Source organism: Phoenix dactylifera, chromosome 1, assembly GCF_009389715.1.
Source record: "Phoenix dactylifera cultivar Barhee BC4 chromosome 1, palm_55x_up_171113_PBpolish2nd_filt_p, whole genome shotgun sequence".
In the NCBI taxonomy this organism is placed as follows: Eukaryota; Viridiplantae; Streptophyta; class Magnoliopsida; order Arecales; family Arecaceae; genus Phoenix; species Phoenix dactylifera.
Genome location: NC_052392.1, coordinates 9,197,902 through 9,223,852, shown reverse-complemented (window position 1 = coordinate 9,223,852; position 25,951 = coordinate 9,197,902). Strand labels below are relative to the sequence as shown.

Below are 25,951 nucleotides of genomic sequence, written 5' to 3'. Positions count from 1 at the left end.
ATTTCGATTGCATAGAGATCCCAGATCAGAAGAAGGTAAAGTTGGTCGTGTATAAATTGAAGGATGGAGCATCTGCATGGTGGGACTACTGCAACATAACTGTCTACGGCAAGGAAAGATGCATATCACTACCTGGCGCAAGATGAAGCAACATCTGCATAGCCGTTTCCTCCTGTCTGACTACGATCAAGCGCTCTACCATCAGTACCAGAACTGCTGACAGGGCCCCGGACGGTGACCGAATACACCAATGAATTCAACCGTCTCAATGCTCGCAATAACCTATCGGAAATAGAAAATCAGTAAGTGGCGAGGTACATTGGTGGATTAAAACTGGCCATCCGAGATCAGGTGGATTTATATCCAGTGTGGAGCCTGTCGGAAGCCACAAGTTTTGCCTTAAAACTTGAGGCGCAGGCGACATGGAAGACACACCAGTTTCAGCCCATGAATCGAGCATTGTCCTCGCGCTCCACCATAGCAAAGCAGAAGATTGTTGAAGGGGCGGCCACCTTGAGTCAACCACCATCAACATCCACGTCGAGAGGAGTCGAAAATTTCAGCAAGCAGCAGGCGGCTCCAAAAGGTAGTGGCAACCCCTATTAGAGACCAATGCCTATAAAATGTTACAGATGTCAGGAGGTTGGGCATCGGTCTAACGAGTGTCTGAAGCGGCAGTTAGTTAATATGGTTGAAGTTGAGGATGAAGAAGAAATGCTGCATAAGGAGGAAGAACATGAAGAGGAGCGGACCGACGATGAAGACGTTGAGGTGATGGCGTCGGGTTAGGGAGTTCCGGCCTCCTTCGTGGTTCAGCGAATTCTATTTGCCCTGAGGAATGAAGAGAAATCGCAACGCCACAACATTTTCAAAACTTGTTGCACTATCAACAAAACTATGTGCAATGTGATTATTGACAGCAGCAGCAGCGAAAATATTATTTCTTCTGCGTTGGTTCATGCGATGGGATTGAAGACAGAAAGGCATCCATCTCCTTATAAGATTGGATGGATTAAGAAAGGGGTTGAAACAAGAGTGGAAGGGGTATGTAGGGTGCCATTGTCCATCGGAAGGTACTACAAGGATGAAGTGGTATGTGATGTGGTGGATATGGATACATGTCATGTTCTACTTGGGCGTCCATAATAGCATGACACGGATGTTACATTCAGGAGCCGAGACAACACATACTTGTTCCGATGGCAAGGTAAAAAAATTCTGTTGGTGCCTATGAAAGAGAATCCTACCCTCAAAACTTCTCAAGTGGAGGGGAGGTCCTTCCTTGTGGTTTCTGATGCGCAATTCATGGCGGAACTCAAAGGGGCTGAAGAGGTTATGGTGCTGGTTGTTAAGGGGTCGGAGATGCCTATCATGCAGCAGGTGCCCGAGGAGTTCAAAGAATTATTGACGGAGTTCAAAGACATCACCCTTGCTGAATTACCGAATGAACTGCCTCCCATGCGAGATATTCAGCACCATATTGATTTGGTGCCTGGTGCAAGTCTCTCCAATCTGCCTCATTACTACATGAGTCCTAAGGAGAGCAAAATTCTGCAGCAACAAGTTGAAGATTTGATCAAGAAGGGGATGATTCGGGAGAGCATGAGTCTGTGTGCGGTGCCTGCACTGTTGACGCCGAAGAAGGATGGGAGTTGGCGCATGTGTGTGGACAGTCGTGCGATCAACAGGATTACGGTAAAATACCATTTTTCCATGCCCCGTTTGAATGATATGCTTGACATGCTAGAAGGAGCCAAGGTCTTCTCCAAAATTGACCTACGGAGCGGCCACCATCAGATCTGGATTCGTTCTGATGATGAGTGGAAGCGATGTTCAAGATGAAGATGGGTTATACAAGTGGATGGTCATGCCTTTTTGGCCTATCAATGCACCGAGCACTTCATGAGAATAATGAACCAGGTACAAAATCGTTTATGAAAGTTTCGTCGTCCTCTACTTTGATGATTTTTGATCTATAGTCGCAATGAAATTGAGCATAAGGAGCACTTGAGAGAGGTTTGGTTGCTTTAGGGAGAATCAGTGTTTTGTTGATCTTAAGAAATGTCATTTTGTTACAAATGCTTGGTGTTCTTGGGATTTGTTGTTGGACTGATGGCATACATGTTGATGAAGAGAAGGGCAATGGGAGTGTCCGACTCCTACAAATGTTAACCAAGTCCACAGCTTTCATGGGTTAGTGATGTTCTATCGGCGTTTCATCTGGAACTTTAGCCATCATCGCTTCCATCACCAATGCATAAAGAAGAGCTAATTTCAATGGGGGGCAGCAGCAATAAGCAAGTTATGAGTTAATAAAAGAAAAGCTAACTCTGCACCCGTACTAGCATTACCGAGTTTTGAGAATTATTTGAAGTGGAATGTGATGCTTCTGTGGTCGGCATAGGGGCTGTTTTGACCAAGAAAGATGGCCTGTGGAGTACTTCAGTGAAAAACTTAGTGAAACACAGCAAAAGTGGACAACCTATGAGCTAGAGTTCTATGCCGTCATCCGTGCGTTGAAACATTGGGATTATGCCTTAGCCCAAGCAGAGTTTGCTTATAACAATGCTGTCCATAGCGGAACGAAAGATCGCCTTTCTCCATTGTTTATTCAAAGGCACAAAATATGCAATGGATCTAGCGCCTACTGAAATTTTTGAGAAGAGTGTGGCAGCATAACATTTGGCAGAGGAAATTCAAGCTATACAGTTGGAGGTGAAGAAGCGCCTAGGACACAAATGCTAAGTACAAATCAAGGGTAGATAAACATCGAAGGCACAAGAATTTCAAGAAGGCAACATGGTGATGGTTTTCCTGCGCAAAGAAAGATTTTTCATGGAAACTTACAGCAAATGGCAGCCAAGAAAGTATGGCCCATACAGAATTTTGAAAAGAATCAATAACAATGCTTACATTGTAGACCTACCTGATGATATGGGAATTTCAAAAACTTTTAATGTTACTGATATCTATGAATTCCATAACCTGAGGAACGTATATCCAGATGAGAACTCGAGGACGAGTTGTGTTCAAGTGGAGGGACTGATGCAGAACCGGAATGAAATCCAGCATGGAGCCTTGATTAAGCGACTTTATTTTAGAATTCTGGTTTAGTTGAGTCCTTATTATGTCACGCCCCCGCCTCTACGAGGCACGTGAGGCACCTAGTGCCCACGTGGGGGCCACATGAGGAGGGACCGCGGGGCTCCCCTGCCAGATATTGTCCGGTTCTGGGGCTTCACGCAAGCGTCCTTCACCCCTCCGTTTTGTTTTCCACCCAAAACGCGTCTGCAGGATTAGGAGACACCCGCCTCATATGCCCAGGCTCTGGAACGAGTCTTTCCAATGTGGGACTATTGGGCCTCACACCCTTCCCACCATCGGACAAGAGCCGTCCTCGGCTCTGATACCAAATGTCACGCCCCGCCTCTGCGAGGCAGTGAGGCACCTAGTGCCCACGTGGGGCCACATGAGGGGGAACACGGGGCTCCCCTGCCAGATATTGTCCGGTTCTGGGGCTTCACGCAAGCGTCCTTCACCCCTCCCCGGTTTTATTTTCCACCCAAAACGCGTCTGCAGGATTTGGAGTCACCCGCCTCATATGCCCAGGCTCTGGAACGAGTCTTTCCGATGTGGGACTATTGGGCCTCACATATTTAGTTCAAATTGGTTTTCAAATTATGTTTGTTTAGTTCTGAATTCAGGCTTAATTAGACTCTGTTTTGATTAGGATTTGATTAGAGATTTAGGATGAGCCGTGGCCATAGTCGTGGCTATATAAAAGAGTTGTAAAGGGGGCGCCGTCCTCTTTCCTTCATTGTGTTTTTGCTTTTATGAATGAACAATAGCAGAAGCTCTGTTTTGAGCCTACAACTCCCCTATTTCCCTCTGTTTTGGTTGTTTGAATCAGCCGCAGGACAACAGGGGCTTGTTCTTTCCCACGCTTCCCGCACCATCAAATGCGTGGCTAGAGATACTCATCAAGCTTTTCAAGTACTTGGCATGCCTGGAAGCATTAGCATCTCCACTGTTCATTACTCTCCCATCCCAGACTTAAGCTCTCTCAAATGTACGCACTGAGTAACCGATCTTTACCATCAAAGCGCTTGGCAAGCAATTGTTGCATTAGGCTTCAAGTGTTCTGAGAGGTAACACGCTTCAAGATATATTTATATTTATGTTCTATATTCGAGCTCGGTAACAGTCAAGTTAAGCTCAAGTCAGCTGCTCGGCTCACTATTACCCCTAGTCCAAGCTGTTAGGAGAAGATATGGTACAACTTTAGCTTGCGGAGGTGGATCGAACCCAAACCATTTCTTGTTGATCTTGGCCATCATGCCACTCTCCATCAAGTTAAGGATCGCTCTCGAGAGAATTGGGGGCTAATGGTGAGCCTTTCAGGAATACCTGGGGAGCATTAAAGAAGAAATATAAGAAGCACACATTCCAGCCAATAGAATTCATGACCACTCAGCACAATAGACGAAATTCTTCTTATATCTGCTTAAAAAACGATAGCTGCTGAGCCTTCAGTTATGTTCTGAGCACGGCAACTGATTGGTTTGCAAAACCTGAAGGAACAGAAGGCAATACTCGCCGTTGGAATGAAAGGATTGCCTCCTAGAGGGATTTTGACATGGAGCAGCGAACATGACTACTTATGTGGGCAGTAGTTACAATATTGATGACATCTAGGCCACCGATTGCTAACTTCCTATATCTTCTGCTTATTCCCACCTCACAACGAATGTAGACAAGTCAGATTAGATACACAGAAAAGTGCAATGGAAACCCCAATTATTTATATCAGCGCATGCAAGGAGAGCAACTAGAGAACTTTTCATTAATCCAAAGCACATTATCACGTCAACGGGTGGATGACAACATTAGGGGTTCTGCTGCTTCGGAATTACATATTTGCTGAAGTTCATGTGAAATCGATAGAGAGCTTCTAAGTAACTAAATGATAATATAATTCCTTAGACAAGATATTTTTTCCTGGAGAGACTGAACCAATTAAGTTTATCATTGCAATTTTTAGAACATTATTAATTAAGGACAGGTTAGTAGATGCATTATGATCAATACTGACAGAAGCAGTCATTATCGACACTACAAATTTAGCTGACACATGGTGCAAATATTAATTGAGAATAAGATAATAGAAGCATCATGATTGTTCAGTGAAGCGAGAAGGAAAACATGCGGCACCAGTTATTCAGAAAATTCTGCCCTTCTTAGATGAGACTTTGTGATGCAGAATAATATTCAAAATGGAAACTTTGTGATTAAATTTTGCATTACTCGGACCATGAAGAGATGACTAGATAATTGTGATGAAATACCAGCTTAAACTTCTTAACTGTGTCAGGCTTGTTTGCATTCACAACAAAAATAAAACCTGAGTAATATCTCTATCATCACAAAAGGCATTTAAAGTGATTTTGGAAAAAAAATCCTAGAACATAAAGTATAAAGCAGCGATCATATTTCCCAAATCTAATCCTTGAACAGCAGCACATTGCATACAAACCAGACCACTAAATTTCCAATCTCACCTCTATTCTTTAGCCTGGGGGGAGAAGTAGAGCAATCAGTTTAGAGCTAAACAAATAAATGGATGGATGGATGAATTGGCTATTGCAAGTTGATGACAATGCTCCATGTCTACAACTACTCTGTCATAAAATGAATTTGGACATCAACTTCGCATGTGACAAGTGATTCATTCAAGCAATATACCAAAATAATAGATCATAACGCCAATGCAAGCATGTGTAAATTCCAGCATATGGTTCACAGTCAAACCACTGCCTCCCTTAACTGCATAGAGATAGAATAAAGCCTATTCATCCATGTTGAACATGCCAGATCACATAATAATAACAAATAGAAAATGAACAGGTTAACACCACACCGTGGAAGATGATACTGGCACTCATGATCAACACATGTATTCGCTCAAGCAAGATGTCATGGAATGATTAGTTCAAGCAAGTTCTCACAGAAATAGGTCATAATGCCAAATGTAAGCATGGAAGTTCACCATATGGTTGAGAGTTTTATCCCTTCCTCCTTTAACTACATTGTTGTCGGCATAGCCTTATCATACATGAAAATAATGCCAAAGCATTTATTAATAGCAGGTGTAAAATGTACCAATTAAAATCATACAATGAGAGTCGAAAGTGGCACTCATGATTAGCAGGTGCATTCACAAAAGGATGTTGATGAGGATTGAGGATTCATAATAATGGAAGCAATGGGTTGATTTCAATGTAATCACTTCTCACTATTTAGTTCATGAGCGGGCAGAAAGAGCAACATGCATCCCTTCTAGTTATGGCTGGCTGGCAGCAGATTGATTCAGGTATGGCACCAAAAAAACTACAACTTTCACTGTCCAAGTGGGTGGGTCCTTTTAGATGGTAGACATGTCAGAAACAAACTGGATTGGAGGCCAATTCATAACACAAATACTGTTTTTTAAAACTAACTTAGCTTATCGACTTAACCTTTTTCATTTCATATTGATTCACTATGTGCACTTTTCGAACATAACACTACTGCTCAAATGCCTGCTTGACTGGCATCAAACACAGCACCAGCAACTAATTCTTTGTGGAGTGAAGATGTGATTAACATTGCATGTGATTGCACAAGGCTTGTGCACGCCTTCTTCATGTAAGGTGTATCCTATGATTAAAACACTTCCCAAATTATGTGTCAGTTATATATTTTTGCAGCTTTGTGAGCATACAACAATTAGGGCAGATCACGGGACTCAAGTTATGCAAGAACACCTATAAATTGTAATTATCATTATTTATCAGCATATAAGAGGATTACTGTTTTCAGATGCCGCCAGGACCTGAGCTAGAAGGAGCAGCACTCACAAATTCTGGTCAACAGCTGTCCGATTGTCCACATGCTGCACAAGAAGTTCAGTGCTAATGAACATAACATAAACAGTAAACTTAACATAATATTGGAGGTCATCCCCAAAGCCATAAACTTTTCCCCTTTATTTTTATGTAGGTTTAATAAAATGTCTTATATGGCATCCTTAATCATGTGAATAAGGGGGTAATTGCTTGGCAGCAACAGTAAAGACTTGGGATGACAAGCACAATGACCCAAATTCGAGTCCTGAGGCAGCCACTTGTGCAAAAAGAATGCCAAATGTTAGGACTTTCCCCAATTCATCCCTCCCACGGACCCTGGATCGCTGGCACCATAACTTGGTAATGCCCTTAACCACGTAATTAAAGCAACAAATCCAATCAAAGACCACAATATAATCCTCATCATCAATCATTGATCTAAATATGGGGAGAAAAGAAACATTATTTCTCCATACAAATGTAAATGTACAAATACATGCATAATTTGTGCATGTGTGTATGTATTGTGGAGACAACAAAGCTTCTCTTGTGAGGCTTCACAACTACCAGAAAACACGCGTATAGTGACGGAAAATTAGTGATAGACCGTTATCAATCACTATCTGTGACGGATTAGTGACCGACAGAAATTTGGTCACCGTAGTGTAAACTTAGTGAAGACCGGTCACAGAATGCGCGGGGTAGGATGGGCGCCAAAACTTAGTGACCATCATAGTGACGGAGTATCTGTCAGCAAAATGATAACCGAAATTGCAACCAGACAGTGACAAATTCAGCTTGTCACAAATATCGTAACCCAAGTGTTTATAAATTTTTAAAAGATTATTTTTGGCAGTGACGGGTTATTGACAAAAATTTCCGTCACCAAATTTATTTTTATTCCAAAAAGATTAAAAATATTATTTTTGAGTAATTTCTAAATTTAAAAAAGATAAAAGGAGGAAAATCCAAAATGAAACTAAGTGTGCCCGCCGTCCCGCCTAAATTTCTTCGATAACTCAATTTCCAATCGGCTTCTTTAGAAAACTAAAATTCCTTCGATAACCCAAATTCCAATCGCTCTCCAGAAACTCAAATTCCTTCTTCTCATTTTCAAATCTCATGGTGCCGATCATGACCCATTTGCACTCATACTGCTACTTTCCTGCAATGGGGATTGGATTTTGGAAGAAGGTATGGGATTTTTTTGTCCTCGTGAGTGGGGAGCTGGGAGACATCAAGTTCCGTCCAATCAGCTTTATAGATAAAAAATAGTTTGATATGAAAATTTGGCTTGTAGACCGACTTACTTAGTCGAGTCCCGATTTGGAGCCGTGATTTGGAGCCCGGTCTCGATTAAAACCTTGGCGTCATCCCGATTGGAGGGTTAGGGCAGCGGCTTTCCCCTTTCTTCCTCTCCTCTCCTCCACCTCCGCCCTCTTCCTCTCCGGCTTCCCCCTTTGCCGACCTTTTCTGCCTCCCCGTCGACGGCGACCACGGCTACATTCACGCCCTCCGATCGGCCGATCTAACTCTCACCCGGGACGAGATCATCGCAGCTACATCACCCCGTCGACGCCCCCCTCCTTCTTGCTCGGTCGGCTAGGGTTTTCAGAACCCACAACTGGTTCTTCCCGGAGGTAAAACCCTAACCCCGTTTTCTTTACCCCATAATAACAAAATAAAAGAAACGAAGAAGAGAAGAGGAAGGGGGAAAGGAACCTACCGAGGGTCTCCGCCTGTGGATCCGGCGCCGCGCTTGATCGCCGGCCGTGGCCGCAGTTGTCGACGGCCGCGCTAGGGTTCTTCTTTCCCTCCTTGAGGGGTTCTTTTCCTTCCCCTGCTGCAGGTAGGCAAAGGCAGAGAGGGTTATTCCTCCCCCTCTGCTGCGGGTAGTCCAGTTCCGATTGGTAATTTTTTCCTTTCCCTGCTGAGGATTCTTGCCTCTCTGAATTGTTCAAGTTATAGGACAAATGGCATGGGCACCGCCCCAAAGCAATCTTGCTCTGAACCAGTAGCACAAATCAGAGGATTTCCAACACCACCATAATATTTACTAATAAACATAGTTTGCCAGCCCCGAGTGCAAAGAAAGGGCCAACTTTATATGGTTTGCAGACATTTGGGTGTATACCAAATTTGATTGGCATTTAATAATATGTTTTGAAATGAACCCACAAAAAATGTTAGGTATCTGAATTTAATGGCCTAATTATACCACAGCCCCCTAAATGTTTGATGTATTATCATAGTTTGGTGGAGTGTTGCATTTAATATGTAGGAGTTATATATAAAATAATTGTGTCTTGAAGAACACAAAGTGATAGATATATTAGTGAGAAGCTTACTTGCATCCTTCTTTCAGGTCCTCCATGTTTTGAGAGACTTCTCCATTCATCAGAGGCGATCATGTATATGACATTTGTTCTATGTGAAGTAGATAGTATTCCATATGTAAATTGGGATGATTTGACTTGTATTCCTTGTCTTTGTAAAGATTAAATGCTTTTTGAATATTTAGGGGGCTTAGATGAATGAACAGATAACTTGTAAAGATTAATTCCTTATGTTCAGCTTTTTGTAAAGATTGAATGCTTTTTGAATGTCAATGATGCTGGGACAAGATTGAATGACTTATTTTTGTCATTCTTATTTATCTCAAAGCAGTAGTATGAATCATGAAACTTCATCAGCTTCCAATAGGCAATCAAAAATAGAAAGTGCAATTCCCATATATACTCATACTTGATAGTGATAGATTTGTTACCCTGGTTAACTTATTAGTGTCACACATCTTGATATTGGTGCTAGAAATGATACCAGTAGGAATTTTCTGGGTTTCCCTCAATGAAATGGACAATTATTCCATCTCCTAAAAACAAATCTAAAAGTATCTAGTGTCTGAAGTTCTCTATTAGTCCTTTTGCTAACCAAAATCCTCAAATATACTGGGACAACTCATTGTTGCTTACTGGGGAACAAGGACCAGAGTTTCATAGTATGTCTTAGTCCTTATTAACATCTTGTAAGGACTGAATCTGCTTTTAGTATCGGTAGGCGGGTACTTGATAAGTATCGTAGTGCACTTAAATTGAATATTGCCGAGGCCTTGATTTGTACTCAAGATTGGGTGTTGGAAAAGAAAGGTATATGTTTTATTAATTATATTTCTATTATTTTTTGAATAAATTTATTATTAATTATTGCAATATTTCAATGTAGATATTGAGGATGCCGAGTTAGATGAGATTGTAGAAGATGTCATAAACTCAAGTTTCTACAATGAAACTCAATCAACTCAATGCTCGGCCAATGTTGAATCCAATTCATAGTGAGATGAATCATGATCATGGATACTCCCTTTTGGTTTTGGTTTAAATATGGATGTTGCTATAGTTTGGGACTTTTTTTAGTTTTGCTTTGACTATGGATGCTGTCATTAGTTATTGTAATTTCGGTTAATAATTTTCAGCTTCTCAGGTATGCCCTCATCTAATGTCACTCTTAACTTTTGCTCATGTTTTTATATTTCTGTAAGTAACTATGAACTGAATTGTAATGCTTTCTTTTAACTTCAGATGGGATATACTTTGCTAAAGGAAACAGGTTAAAGGAAACAAAAAGGGGCAATGCTCTTTCTCTCTCTCTCTGTTTTTTTTTTGCCCCTCTGATGAATGGAATGAAACAGGTTAAATGAAACAACAAGGGACAATGCAAAAGCAAAGGGTCAAAGCATACTGCTAGCTTCCTATCTGAACGAGTACAAGTTCTTGTTCCGACTCCTTGCCGGTTGATAGAGTTGAAGTTATTTATGTCAGTCCATTGGAATCATATACTGACGACATTTATATATGTCTGTTGTATTCTGGAAAGAGAGATGCTGAATGAAAAGCTTTCAGCAGAACACTTCCATTGTTTTGTTTATACATATGACTGGATGAGGCTCTAGCTTGTATTTTTCTTTTATTATGAGCCAATCAATGTACCAAATATATCAGATTATTGAAATGTGATCAGTGACCAATTTGGTTACTGAATTATTTACCAAGTATTGTGACGAGTTAACATAAACTTAGTGACAGGATTTGGTTTCTAAAAATTGATTTTGCTCAGTGAGTCAGTGACAGAATTAGTGACAAATTTAGTAACAAAATTTGTGACCATGTCTGTGACGACTAAATCTGTCACTGAAGGTTGTGACAAATCAGTAACCAAATTTGTGACCGAATTCTGTGACAAAATCAGTGACCAAGTTATCTTCGTCACTAACTCAATGACTGGTTAGTGATGGGAAATACATAATTTCTTAAATATTTAATTCTTGGATTTGTAACGGCTTAGTGACGGTGGTTTCTGTCACGGAGTTTAGTAACGGAAATCGCCGCCGTCATTGAAAATTTAGTGACGCGTGTTTTTGTAACCAATTTCGTGACGGGAGCTCTGGTCACAAATTCCGTATTAGTAACCGGAAACACGGTATAGTGACGGAAATCTCCGTCACTATACGCGTGTTTTCTGGTAGTGTCAGCTGTCCATTGGTTTTCAAGCAAATACCAAAATACAACCATCTTGCATCATATACTTATGCAAAATCGAGATTGCAGTATTGAAAGGAGACAGAACTGAATAGGTGTTGAGGATATAAAAGTGATTCTTATAGACATACAAGAAAATATTGTCAAAGAATGCCATTGGAAATGGTACCCGAGACCAAAGTGGCCAACAATCAGAAAGGACAAGTATGTGTTTTGAAGAAAGAAATATGCATTTTTTAATTTTAAAAAAGAACCATTTACCAGGTATATTAGTGTACAGTCAACATGAAAATAGAAGAAAAGAGTTTTATACTAGGTTTTGTGGAGAAAGTTAAAGATACAATATTGAAAAAGATCTATTGTCAAAGTTAAAAGCTTGTTTTAAGGAGATCGTCATTTAGCAAAAGCAAGATGGGCAAACATGCTTTATCTTGGAAGCCCCCATCACTAGCTCAACTTTACATTCTTTAATATTTTTTCCTTAGAGAAGATGAAATGGATAGCATTACAGGTTACCACATAATACTTAAATCATCCAGTTCAATAGCACAAATTATTTATTAACGCTCTAGGTGTTCCAAATCTATGAAAGACTAGAAGGTATTGATAAAACACAAACTAGAAGGCATACACATATTGTTATCATGATGTAAATAGCTCGTGGACTTCAACTTCTAAGAAATGAGAAGCCGGAATTGTTAAATAAGCATTTCATTCATCAACTAATTATTTTTCCTACAATTTTTTTAAAATAAAAAGTAAAACAGTCCAAGGTATCCACTGAATTCAAAACTAGAAGGCACGATTTTGTCATGAACATTCCATTCACTGACCCATTGATTTTCCGATTTATTGTTCGATAGTTCCATGCAACACTTCAAGATTGACAAGCTTCAACAATTTGCCCTTCAATAAGCTTCATCTAGTGGAAAAAACCCAACATTTCAGGCATTATGCCTGTTTTTTTAAGAAAAAAATAAGGGGGAACACATCATAATTGTTAAATTAATTTGCTCTGTGATTAAGGTCCTATATTGTTCACGAAAAGAGGTTTTCATAACATTATCTGTTATTTTCTTCGTTCAAATCTAAACCTACAATGTGTTAATAAGTATCAAATCAAAAACTATTTCAAGCAAAAACTACCAGCAACATGTTTCTAGCTCATCAAAATTGGTAAGCATCCAGGATCTTAAGGCCCTTAATTATGTAAAATTTGAAGTTAATTGCCCCGATCAAAGATGGAGTAGATGTGGACATGAAAAGGGACTAACAGCACAAAATAATTAAGCGACAATGAGCATCACTCGGTACAGTTTTAATGATTAAGGTGGCATGTCCAGTCCAACTAGCTATAATCAATAAACTCTAAAGCATGAGTAGGTTCCTTTAGATAAGAAGGTCCATATTGTATATAAACAGAATGTCTTACAAGAGAAAGAAGACTCAGAATATCATGTAGGCAGTCAGAACTTATAAGAAGGTAGAGAAAAACTTCTATACCAAGATAAAGATCGTCTACGAGAGCATATTAGCAAAAGGATTTTTCCCATGATGGAGCTGTGAAATGGAAATAGTAGCCAAATAAGCAAAACATGGCTGCTACTTGAGCAGGCACAGAAATGCGAGATGGTGGTATGGCAGCACCAGAAGGCCATGGTGCTTGGGTTGCCATAGAGCTTCCATGCAAGAAATAGGAAGTGGATGGAGGTATGTACCTAAAAACAAATCCATATAAAAAATGTAGTATAGAGAGATAAAGATGAAAACAAAACCATCTATAATGTGCTAGTTAGAGTGTCTCATACCAACTTGGAACCCTTGACAACTTTTAATGTAAAAACAGTATTTCAAGTAAATCATGACCAGTTGAATGTAGAAAAGAACAAATCAGATCAGTACCTGGGTGGTGATACATGACCAGTTCATGCTGCATGGCTCATCAAGCATTGGTTAAAGGAGATGGAATTGGTCATGGCACCTATAAATTAAAGAATGGTATACAGCATTTTAACTCATCATACAGAAACAAGAGAAAGTAAGACACAGGTGAAAGTTACAAATTCACTAGCTTGACATGTAATTAGATAATTCATGGTTGCAACTTGCAAGAGCAGAAGTAATAGCATTTTCACAAACCTATGTCAAAACAAAATAGCTTGCCAAAGAAGTAACGATGGTTCTCAAAAGATGTCAGTTGAAATATCTAAAGAATATACCGCAAACTAATATGGGCATTCAAATAATTTTTTAAGTATTTTAATGACACAAATTAATTTGAAGTATTCACTCGGGATCACGACTTCATATACCAGTTCAACTGATACAAGGTGTTGCAAGCTTGTTTCCTCATGAACCAGCAAAAAGTTAGTTCTTGGGGGAGATACAAGACCATCCATGGCCAGTTCTAGAACAAACCAATCAGTATCAACTAGCATAGACCAATACCTGGCTCCATGCTTTGCAATGCATATACAATCTCTATTCTCCATTCCATAAGAAGAAATTCCACAATCTGCTCATGGGAAGCTAAAAGATGCTCAAAAATTTGAAACCTGAGGATGATAATGGTATTTCGATGATTGACACAACCATTGAGGAAATATCAAATTAGTAATATAATTTAACGTGATACATCATTAATGAATACGACACCCTCAATACATTAAGAAAATGAGATCAAGATGTCTTCCAATGATTAACAACGAGATAAAATTTGTAATAGAAAAGGGATAGAGGATTCTTAATTCTAATTCAGCAAGGTTTCAAGTGAAATGTACTCTTAAAGGCAAAACAGTGATTTTCATTGTTAAGAGTATGTAGCTCTACCATGGTATACACTGAAAATTGCTTGAAATATATTTTATTGATTATATAGATTAGTCTAACCTTAAGATGCAGCAAAGTATGAATTGAGTCGACCCCAACATAAGTGGAGTCGAACCTGACACACCATGGAACCATCTGGCACGCCCCTGCAAAAATGGCACATATGAACAGTAAGTGGAGTCGACCCCATATATGCCTGAGTCGACCCCAGGAGTGGAGCCGACCCAGAGAACCTTGAGTCGACCCCATGTATGCTTGAGTCGACCCCAGGAGTGGAGCCGACCCCAGAGAACCTTGAGTTGATCCCAGCTTCAAGCCTCAAGAAAACAACTCTCTGGAATTTACTGAGAGGGCCGACCCCAAGCTTCCTTGAGCCGACCCCAGGAACACTTGAGTCAACCCCAATGGAGCCGACCCCAACTGAACATGAGTCGACCCCAAGGTTATGTTGTTCAAAACTGTCTCTGAAATCCCTGAGAGGGTCGACCCCAATGGAACTTGAGTCGACCCCACTGTAGCTTGGGTCGACCCCAAGAAAGGTTGAGTCGACCCCAGTGAAAACAGCTGAAAATGTAAGTTTCTGTGGTTCCTGAGAAGTCCGACCCACTGTAGCAGGGGTCGACCCCAGTGAAGGTTGGATCGACCCCAGAGGAAGTTGAGTCGACCCAAAGTCCAATGAACAGTAAGTTGAGTCGACTCCAGTAAAGTTTGGGTCGACCCTAGCACGGGCAAGGGCATAACGGCTAGTTCTGCAGAAGTACTTTTTGACCTTCCAACGGCTAGTTTTTCAAATCTAACCAGTGGGGAGTGACCAATAGATGTGGAAAAGTATTTAAGATGACACTATTCATCAGAGGAAATAACTTTTGCAAATAAATCAAGTTCATTCAAGAAAAAGCAAGCACTAGCGTTCCTCAATCAAGTGCTTCATTCAAAAAGCCAAAAGGAAGTGGTTGAGCAGACTCTAAGAGGCATTAAGAGCTCCACCAACCCTTGAAGAGTGAAGCAATCTTGACAAAGAAGAAAAGAGCCTTATCAAAGCGATAACTATATTCTAAACTCTTCTTTGTAGCTCATAATTGTTATATTTGCTTATCTAGGAGTTTCAACTTTCTTCTTCTTAATCAACTTGTAAGGTTTGTTGGGGAGCCCGTAAAACCAATGGTGTAGGTTTGTTGGTGAACCCGTAAAACCAACGGTGAAGATTTGTTGGCGAGCCCGTAAAACCAACACAGGTTTTTGGTGATCCCGGAAAACTAAAGTGTAAAGATTTTTGGATTGTGAGGCCGAAAAACAATCCAACTGTAATCCGCGGGATTATAGTGAATTCCCAAGGGATCACTTGGGGAGTGGACGTAGGTGCTTAGGAGAGCACCGAACCACTATACTTCTTGTATGTTTGTACTGTGCATTGTTCTAACTTTACTACACGCATTCAATCAACATTAACTAAATCACTCACTCATCAATTAACTCAATTAAGGAATTAAAAACTTAGAAAAACCAATTCACCCCCCCCTCTTGGCTTGTCACCTTGGGCAACAAAACCCTTGTATTCCAAGAATATTGCTAAGATCTTTGTGTCACAGCTCCTCGAATCAGAGCTGGACCGGACGCGGATCAAGGTATAAACCAGATCAGGTCGCTGGACGGGTTCGAGGTCTGACCGTGCTTTCTGGAGATTTGGGCAACTTGGAGACCAAATCTGGGCCCTAGGATCACCTAGAAAAATGTGTGCAAGATCTAGGAGTAATACCCAAGAGCATGGGGGCCGGGGCACGTGCTCCAAGGCGTGTATTGGCAAGAATACATGCTAGTTCATCATTAGGAGGAAAGCTGCTGCAACGAGTCTGATTCAGTGTTGTGGGCTTATCTCGAAGCATGGATTGAATCCGAAAAATTGGGATGCATGGAAATGTGTGCCACTGATGGAGGTACGTGGCATAAGTCTCCAGAAGGCAAGGAACACGTTTTAACACGTTTTCATAACTGAAAGATATATGGTTAGAAAACGTGGTTGTAACGCTGTTTCCACAGGTTCTCACGTTGAGGGGCATTTCGGAAACTCTACAAAAGTCCGTTCAAAGTGGAAAAGATGCCATCTGGAAGGATTTTTTGTCCCAAATCCAACGAATCCAGTTTCGTGGTAATCTGAGTTCGGTTGGGGCACGAACTTGGCCGTTTCATCTGATTGCGTAGAATCCTGCTGGAATGGAGGTTTTTCTATCTTATCTAGGATTCATCCTTATCTTGTACATGGAAAGTGGAGTTCATGAGGAACTTGTAATTGGAGGTTGCTCCTCTATAAGAGGACCCTTAAAAGGGGAGGGATTGGTATCAGGTAGAGCTGGAGAGACCAGGAGAGCTTATTGTAATCAGTTGAGTGGTCATTCAATAAAGTTCTCTTCCCCTGTATTTCTCCTTTTCCTTCGTGGTATTTTCTGGTGTCGTGCTTCGCTGCATTATTGTTGTTAGGCATGACCTAAGTCATAGAGACTAGGTTCCCACGCCAGGAAGGCTGATCGGTTCTCTTCGGTAGACCGAGCCGCACGTTGTTGGAATCCGCTCTGAGATCCCTTCGTATGTGACACTTGGTATCAGAGCCATACCAAAAATGAGGGAGACGACCTCTACGGTAACTTCCATGGTGGGAATGGCGGACGCATCATCCTCGACCGTGGATCCCAATCCAGCCTCAGGAGGAGGTACGGTGGTGGGTGGAGCACATCCAGTTGATGATTCCCTACATGGGTTACGCATTGCATCTCCGGTTATCTCCGCCGACAATCGATTATGGAGGTGCAAGGCCCAAATAGCTGAGGTTGAAGGGCGGATGGAGGACCTTGAGGGTAGGGACGCAACCCTCCGAGGTGAGATCGCCGCTCAGCTGAACCAGATTTCCTTCGATATGGAGCGGCGTTATAAGGAAGTGTTGCGGCATAACGAGGAGTTGGAGATCATGGTGAAGGCTCTCCAAAATCAGGTGGTTGACCTTTTAAATGAGAGTACCATCACAGGCATATCCTCTTCTCCATTGACAATGGAGGTCGCAAGAGAGGCTACACACCCCCTGCACAAGCTTAATGTTCCCAAGCCGCAGGAGTTCTACGGACAACGGTCCACGAAGGAGGTGGATAACTTCCTTTTCGCTGTGGAACAATACCTCCAGGTTACCAGCGTGAGAGAGGAAGCCATGAAGGTGAGCACGACGGCCATGTTCTTGAGGGATGTGGTAATGCTTTGGTGGCAACGTTGGGCTGACGATGTGAAGCGAGGGGCTGTTCCAATCACTACTTGGGCACAGTTCCAAATTGAACTTCGGAAGCAATTCTTTCCCACGTTCGCTAAGGATGATGCTCAAGCACGACTACGGCGACTCACGCAAAAGGGTGATGTGCGTGAGTATGTGCGAAAGTTCAGCGAATTGTTGTTGGAGGTACCAGACCTCAGCAACGAAGACTCTCTCTTCATCTTCCTTGACAGGCTCAAACCGTGGGCCAAGGTGGAATTGCAGTGAAGAGGAGTCCAGAGTTTGAATGAGGCGATAGCTCAAGCGGAGGCTCTCATCGAGTTCAAGACTCAACCTACAACTCCCAAAGCCCAAGCATCGAAATAGGGCAAAGGTGGGGGAGCGAAATCAGGTCACAAGGGAGGTGCAAAAGGCTCGAATCCAGGCTCCTCGAGTGGAGGGACTTCCCAAGCAAAGGGCAAAGGGGTGGCGCAAGGTACCAGCACTATCTCATGCTATATTTGCAATGGACCGCACAAGGTGAAGGACTGTCCATTAAGGGGCAAGATAGCATCTATGGCGGTGGAGGAGAAGCAAGAGACCGACCAAAGGATAGGCTCACTCAGTCTCAACGCCCTGAAGGCCAAGAGGCCACGAGGCTTGCTCTATGCACCTATCAGCATTGGTGGTCACATCTTCCAGGCACTCAATGATACGGGTGCCAATGACTTCTTCGTGAACTTAGCTACGACGAAGAGGCTCAATCTGAAGATTGAACATGATGAACACACATTCAAGGCGGTCAACTCCGCAGAGATAGCTACAAGTGGAACATCAAAGGATGTTGAGATCCAATTCGGCGCAGGGACCGGATGGGTGACAGCGGTGGTTGCCCCGATCGACGACTACGAGGTGGTCATCGGTATGTCTTTGCTTACCTAGCTACAAGCCATGGTAAAGTCGGATTCAGATGTGGTGGTAGTCTTGAATACGAGTGGAGCTTGCGTAGTTCTAGGAAAGCGAATTAAAGGGACTCCGCAGCGAGTCCTATTGGCGATGCAACTTGCTAAGGGGCTGAGAAGGGGACTTCCAACATATATTGCGTCCCTTCAGGAGGAAGACCTACCGGAAGGAGAGGAGATTCCAGCACCCATCAAGGGTGTTCTCACTGAATTCGAGGATATGATGCCCCTTGAGTTACCCAAGCGATTGCCGCCAAAAAGAGAAATCGATCATCGGATTGATTTGGTACATGGAGCATGTCCACCAGCTCAAGCACCATATAGAATGGCCCCACCTGAACTCCAGGAGCTAAGGAGGCAGCTAACGGAGTTGGTGGACAGCGGGTTCATTCGACCTTCGAAGAGTCCGTATGGAGCACCGGTACTTTTTCAGAAGAAGTACGATGGTTCGTTGAGACTCTGCATCGACTACAGGGCCCTCAACAAGCTCACGGTGAAGAATAAGTACCCCATTTCACAGATTGATGATTTGTTCGATCAACTTAGTAAGGCACGATGGATTACCAAGTTGGATCTTCGCAGCGGGTACTATCAGGTCCGCGTGGCGGAGGAGGACATTGAGAAGACTATATGTGTGACAAGGTATGGAAGCTTCGAGTACCTTGTCATGCCTTTTGGCCTCACCAACGCACCAACAACTTTCTGTACTTTGATGCGGCATGTATTCCATAACTTTATTGATAAATTCGTGGTAGTATACTTGGATGACATTGTTGTGTATAGCTGGACGTTGGATGAGCATGTGGCGCACCTGAGGCAAGTCTTCTCCACCTTACGGCAGCACTAGCTTTTTGTGAAAAGGGAGAAGTGTGTGTTTGCGCAACGGAGGGTGCCGTTCCTCGGGCACATCATTGGGGATGGAAGGCTCATGATGGATCCCTCAAAAATTTCAGCCATAGCCGAGTGGGAGGTACCTACACGAGTTACACACTTACGCTCTTTTCTTGGCTTGGCAAATTACTATAGGAGGTTCATCACCGAATATTCGAAGTTATGTGCCCCACTGACGGATTTGTTAAAGAAGGATCGGCCATGGCGGTGGTCAAACCAATGTCAGGAGGCGTTTGATCGTCTCAAGCAGGCGGTCATGGTGGAGCCGGTCCTTGTGCTACCGGACTTTTCCACTCCTTTTGAAGTCCACACCAACGCATCGGATTTTGCCATTGAAGGGGTGCTCATGCAGGAAGGGCACCCAGTGGCCTACGAGAGTCGGAAGTTGAACGACACCGAGTGCAGGTATACAGTTCATGAAAAGGAGATGACAGCGATTGTGCACTGTCTTCGAACCTGGCGTCATTACCTACTCGGATCTAAGTTTGTGGTGCGCACAGATAATGTGGCCATAAGCTACTTTCAAACCCAGCCAAAGCTCACCCCCAAGCAGGCGAGATGACAACAATTTCTCGCTGAATTCGATTTCGACATTGAGTACAAGTCGGGCCGAACTAATTCGGTCCCTGATGCCTTGAGTAGGAAGGTACAATTGGCTGCGGTTTCTTCCTTTTCCGGACCAACAAGTAACATAATGAAGAGGGTCAAGACCGAGATGGAAAAGGATCCATGGGCCACTTCCATGGGTGAACTCATCAAAGACGACAAGGCATGCCGTTTCTGGACCGAAAGAGGGCTGATTTTGACACGAGGGCGACGTGTCTATGTGCCTTCAGGTGGAGGGCTGAGGCATGAGGTGTTGCGAGAACACCATGATTCTATGCGGGCGGGACACCAGAGGGAGCATCGGACCCAAGCTCTCATAGAACATAACTACTATTGGCCGAAGATGCGGGATGACATCGAGGAGTATGTTCGCACTTGTCTGCTATGCCAACAAGACAAAGTTGAACATCGACGGCCTGCGGGGTTAGAACCATTATCTATACCAGAGCATCCGTGGAAGAGTGTCTCCATGGACTTCATCATCGGACTACCTCCGGTGGATAGGAACAGCTCTATCATGGTAGTGGTGGATCGCTTCTCGAAGTACAGAGTCTTCATTCCAGCACCTACTACTTGCCATGCGGAGGACATGGCGCGACTGTTCTTCACATATGTGGTGAAATATTGGGGGATACCGCGGAGTATCGTTTCTGATCGTGATGCTCGCTTCACGGGGAGGTTCTGAACAGAGTCCACGGCCTTCCACCCTCAGACCGACGGCCAAACAGAGCGAACCAATGCATTATTGGAGATGTATTTGAGGCACTATGTGAGTGCCAACCAGCGGAATTGGGTGAGACTCTTGGACCAAGCCCAATTCAGCTACAACTTACAGCGATCGGAGTCGATGGGTAAATCACCGTTTGAGGTTATTACAGGGCTGCAACCAGACACTCCGGAAAGTATCGCAGCGGACTACATGGGACGTAGTCCGACCGCCTACAGGTTCGTGAGGGATCTGAAAGAGGATACAGATTTGGTTCAGGTCTTCTTGTTGAAGGCGACCAAACGGATGAAAAATGGGCTGACATAAAGCGGCGGGCAGCTGAATTTCAGGTTGGTGATCGGGTATTGGTAAAGCTTTACCATCACATGAAATTGAAGTCGGGCTACCACAAAGCACTCGTGAGGAGGTATGAAGGTCCCTTCATCATCACACATCGAATTGGAGAGACAGCGTACCGATTATCGCTGCCTTCCAAGCTGAAAGTGCATCCGGTGTTCCACGTGTCCCTGTTGAAACCGTTCAAAGAGGACATAACTGGCCCTTCTCGGGCTCAAAGCGGGCGAGCTCCAGTGGTCGTACGAGTTCATTACACCAAGAAGATTTCTAAAAGCAAGGCGGACAGAAAAAAGGGTAACCGTGTGCAATACTTAGTCCGATGGAAAGGACTATCAGATTCAGAAGCAAGCTAGGAGTATGGTGACAAACTATGGCAGTTCGAGGACATCATCAATGAGTACCGCCTAGCCTCGTCAGGGGCGACTTTGGCTTAGGTGGGGGAGGGTGTCACGGCTCCTCGAATCGGGGCTAGACCAGATGTGGATCAAGGTATAAACCAGATTGGGTTGCTGGACGGGTTCGAGATCTGACCATGCTTTCTAGAGATTGGGCAATTTCGAGACCAAATATGGGCCCTAGGATCACCTAGGAAAACGTATGCAAGATCTAGGAGTAATACCCAAGAGCATGGGGCCGAGGGCACGTGCTCCAATGCGTGTATTGGCAAGAATACATGCTGGTTCATCATTAGGAGGAAAGCTGCTGCAACAAGTCTGATTCAGTGTTGTGGGCTATCTCGAAGCATGGATTGAATCCAAAAAATTGGGATGCATGGAAATGTGTGCCACTGATGGAGGTACGTGGCATAAGTCTTCAGAAGGCAAGGGACACGTTTTAACACGTTTTCATAACTGAAAGATGTATGGTTAGAAAACGTGGTTGTAACGTTGTTTCCACGCGTTCTCACGTTGAGGGGCATTTTGGAAACTCTACAGAAGTCCGTTCAAAGTGGGAAAGGTGCCATCTGGAAGGATTTTTCGTCCCAAATCCAACGAATCCAGTTTCGTGGTAATCCGAGTTCAGTTGGGGCACGAACTTGGCCGTTTCATCTGATTGCGCAGAATCCTGCGGGAATGGGAGTTTTCTTATCTTATCTAGGATTCATCCTTATATTGTACATGGAAAGTGAAGTTTGTGAGGGACTTGTAATTGGAGGTTGCTCCTCAAAAGAGAGGGGTTGGTATCAGGTAGAGCTGGAGAGACCAGGAGAGCTTATTGTAATCAGTTGAGTGATTATTCAATAAAGTTCTCTTCCTCTGTATTTCTCCTTCTCCTTTGTGGTATTTTCTGATGTCGTGCTTCGCTGCATTATTGTTGTTAGGCGTGACCTAAGTCATAGAGACTAGGTTCCCACGCCAGGAAGGCTAATCGGTTCTCTTCGGTAGACCGTACGTTGTAGGGATCCGCTCTGAGATCCCTTCGTACGTGACAGTTTGGATGGGGCTCGATAGTGTGATCAGAGAAATATACTGTTAAATTATAATTTGACAGAGAGGATGAGAACTTCTAGTTTTTAATTGCATGAACAAAATTAAGGAGGTGTTAGGATGTCTAAGTTACATTTGTGGATACGCCATATACGAACAGGAGTTGCACAACACAACCATGCGGCCATCAAGCTGTAGTTGGAATCTCCAACCACGATCGATGCAACGGATAAAACGATCGGTTCTAATAATAACCTCGAAACAGGGATAACATGAATAGTCGACATTTTCCTTGATAAATTTATAGATTTTATCTTGACCACCAGGGTAGCCATAAATCTGACATTTCAGAAGAAAGAGAGGGGGGGGGGGGGGGGGGAAGAATATCAAAAATCTCCATCGTCGGCATACTATTCTTGCAATCAGGAAGAAAGAATGAAAATGATCTTGACAAGATAAAAAAGAAAGAAAGAACACAATATTCTTTGCACCACAAGCAAATCAAATGTGGTATCAAACGACAAAACCCTAACCCTGATGCCAAGATTGCTGTTTTCCACCGCTGCACGCAATATATGACCCGCTGGCCGATCAAACTCCAAGCCCTGAATGAAATCCACGAAGAGCTCCATTCAAGGACCAAGAACCAGGCAGAAGCAATCAAAGCGATGGTCCATGGGGGAGAAAGGTAGGAAGAGAAAAGAAACTTACGTTGAGAAAGAATTGGGCGGCCATGATGGAGTGCAGGTGGGTGGAGAAAAGGGCGAATTCCGCGTCTGTTCGCGGCTGGAAAAGAGAGGCCATATAGCCTGGCTTCCACCTCATGAGGAGATGAAGCTCTCTCCCCTTCCAAGTCACCCGGGAACCCACTCACATGGATCGAGCGGACCTTCAAGAAGAGGGAGAGAAGCAATTCCATGACGAGCTCCATTCCATCGAGGGGGTGGGAGGAGCACGCGACGGCGGCGGCGGCCGCTGCTGGTAGTAGGGGTGGGCTCCGGCACCGGCCATGACGATGGGAACCCGGAAACCCCCTACTTGTTTCTTGCCTTCTGATTTCGTAGCGCGGGTTCCGATCGCTCTCGCTTACATAGACGGAGAGAAGACGAGGAGTTCTTGATTGGTTCGCTAAATAACGGCCACGGTGATGGATAACATGCCTCCATCCCGTTGTTTGGGCCCGGTAACGGATCCGGGCCATTCCCAACCGACAAAAGCGACCGTTATGGTTGGTGTTTGGTTGATTCCATGAACCAAACAATAGGATCCTGCCCATTAAACAAATCTCCACCCCTAAAAGGCCCACATAAAGATATTTCATGTTTAGATGGTGGTCATCGGGTTGGGTCTGGATTGTCCTATTATAGGGGTATTGGGTATGAGATGACCATCTCAAGATCAAGGATGATATGGTTAGAGGTGATAAAATTATCGCGTTTAGTTGCACCCGGTGATCCTACGTGACAGTGATCATAAATCACATCATCCCTCAAATTACTGCCCAACCTAATGATGAGATGCCCATTTTAAGGTCAAGAACCCAAGATCACCCCAAGGCAATAATCTTAGCTGAAAATTGAGGATAAAAATGCCCTTTAGTCCAGCAAAAAAAATTGGTATATCAATTTACCGTTAATATTTTATATCAATATTATATATGTGATATTATATTATATTATATTGATATTATATATTATATTATAATATATTATTAATCATATTATTATCATATTATTATTCAATGATAATTTTTAGTTATAATAGAAATATATTATTATACTTTATATTTATATAATGAAAGTATTTAATATATTACTTCTATCTACCTTATTTTCCTAATAAAAATAATTATAGTATTAAAAATAATATACTGCAAGTATAAATAAAAATACTAATTCTATAATAACAATTAATAGATCTTTATAGGATTAATAATTTATAGGACTAACAAATATATTTTTATGGAATATATTAATAATTAATACATAAATAAATATTTAATATTTATTATAATATATTTATATGATTAATAAATATACTTTTATGGAATATATCAAGGATAATTTTTGTATTATATGGTGAGTGATCTTGGATTCTTATGGAATACTAAATATGTTACTCGTGGATACATAGGAATCCTTAATTACTAGAATATCGCATACCAAACACGGTGATCTTAAATCATTGGGGATTAGATTATTCTAAGATAAGGATCACTAGTGATTCAATTTGGGTTTCCAAACACTACCTATATGGTGGTGGGTTGAACTTTGTCTCCTCGACCTTAAAGATATATGAGTGTTAGCAATATATCTCCTAACTAAATAAATAAATCTATAAATTCAATTAATAAAAAAAAAACCTTAAAGGAAATAATATACATGCATATCATTCGGCATCCAAATAATTCTATTTTAATATAAAATAAATCTATTCTAGCACAAAGTAAATCTATGCATTTAATAAGTTTATATCATAGAATTTCAAATCCTACCAATCTACTAATATTAAATTAAAAATAAAGGTAGAAGAAAGTAGCCTGATTGAAAGCAGGTCGAAGCGCGTAGACGCTGTCCCAAAGAAGTATTTGCCCCCACGTACGGGTCACCCGGCAATCCTTCTCGGAGATACGACGACCCTACAACCTCTTCTTCGGCACGTCTCGGAAGAAGTCAAAGCGAACCCGATCGGACTTGCAGATCCAGCAAAGAACGGAATGAAAAGAACTAAATAAACTGAATAAAAAAAAATGTAAAATAAAATTTGGAAGTGGCTAAGAGGGAGAAGAATTTTTCCAGAATTTTTTCACTATTTTTCTGAAATTTTTCGTGTATCAAAAGAGATGAAATAGGGGGTATATATAGGGGTTTTACGCAGGGGCAAAATGGTCTTTTTGGCGGACGCGTCCGCGCCTTCCGCGGACGTGTCCGCGCTCTTCACGCGAACGTGGGCAATGTGCGCCTGTCCGCTGGCATGTTCCCATTTAAACCAAAAACGCCCGTTGGGCGTTTCCAATTCAAACGGGCATGCCCGTTTTATTTCTCAAACGCGCACGCGGCCCGACACCGGCCGCGTGCGCATTTAATTCCTTCTTTGAAAATCCCCGGTTGTTTCCGAAACCAAACGCGTAACGCCCGCTGGGCGTTACCTTTTTGTTTTCCCTCTTAAACGCGCACGCGGCCAAATTTCGGGCCGCGTGCGTATTTAAATTTTTCCTAACAATCCCCCACAAAAATTTAAATAATTTTAAAATCAAAATAAATTGCTGGATATCTTATATTATGTAATAGGTGTAGGTACCTTTCGGTTTGAACCTTCACTTAGTGACAATTGATTACATCTGTGGAGCCAAGGTGGTCTTAACCTTGAACCTCGGTCCATGGCTCAGATTAAATCAACAGCACACATAATATAGCCCGATCTGGGTTCTAAGCGGGTTGCGCTATTATGGCCATGCGCAGGTATCTATCATGTGCTTTTTAGGGAATCGCCCATTTTCCATAATCGCGGCCTCACGATTGCACA

The 25,951-nt window shown here is 42.6% G+C and overlaps 1 long non-coding RNA gene across 3 annotated transcripts; it reads right to left on the bottom strand.

Moving 5' to 3' along the window:
* Window positions 1–5,320: 5,320 nt before the first annotated feature.
* Window positions 5,321–23,527, bottom strand: LOC103718407. 3 transcript variants are annotated; one of them, XR_003387766.2, is made up of 5 exons: window positions 23,138–23,527; window positions 22,960–23,031; window positions 13,868–13,974; window positions 13,322–13,400; window positions 5,321–6,931 (listed from the first exon to the last, which is right to left on the bottom strand). It is a non-coding gene; the product is annotated as an uncharacterized LOC103718407 (long non-coding RNA). The 3 variants fall into 3 exon arrangements; XR_003387765.2 differs by lacking the exon at window positions 13,868–13,974 and adding an exon at window positions 12,923–13,137; XR_605832.4 differs by lacking the exon at window positions 13,868–13,974.
* Window positions 23,528–25,951: the final 2,424 nt, after the last annotated feature.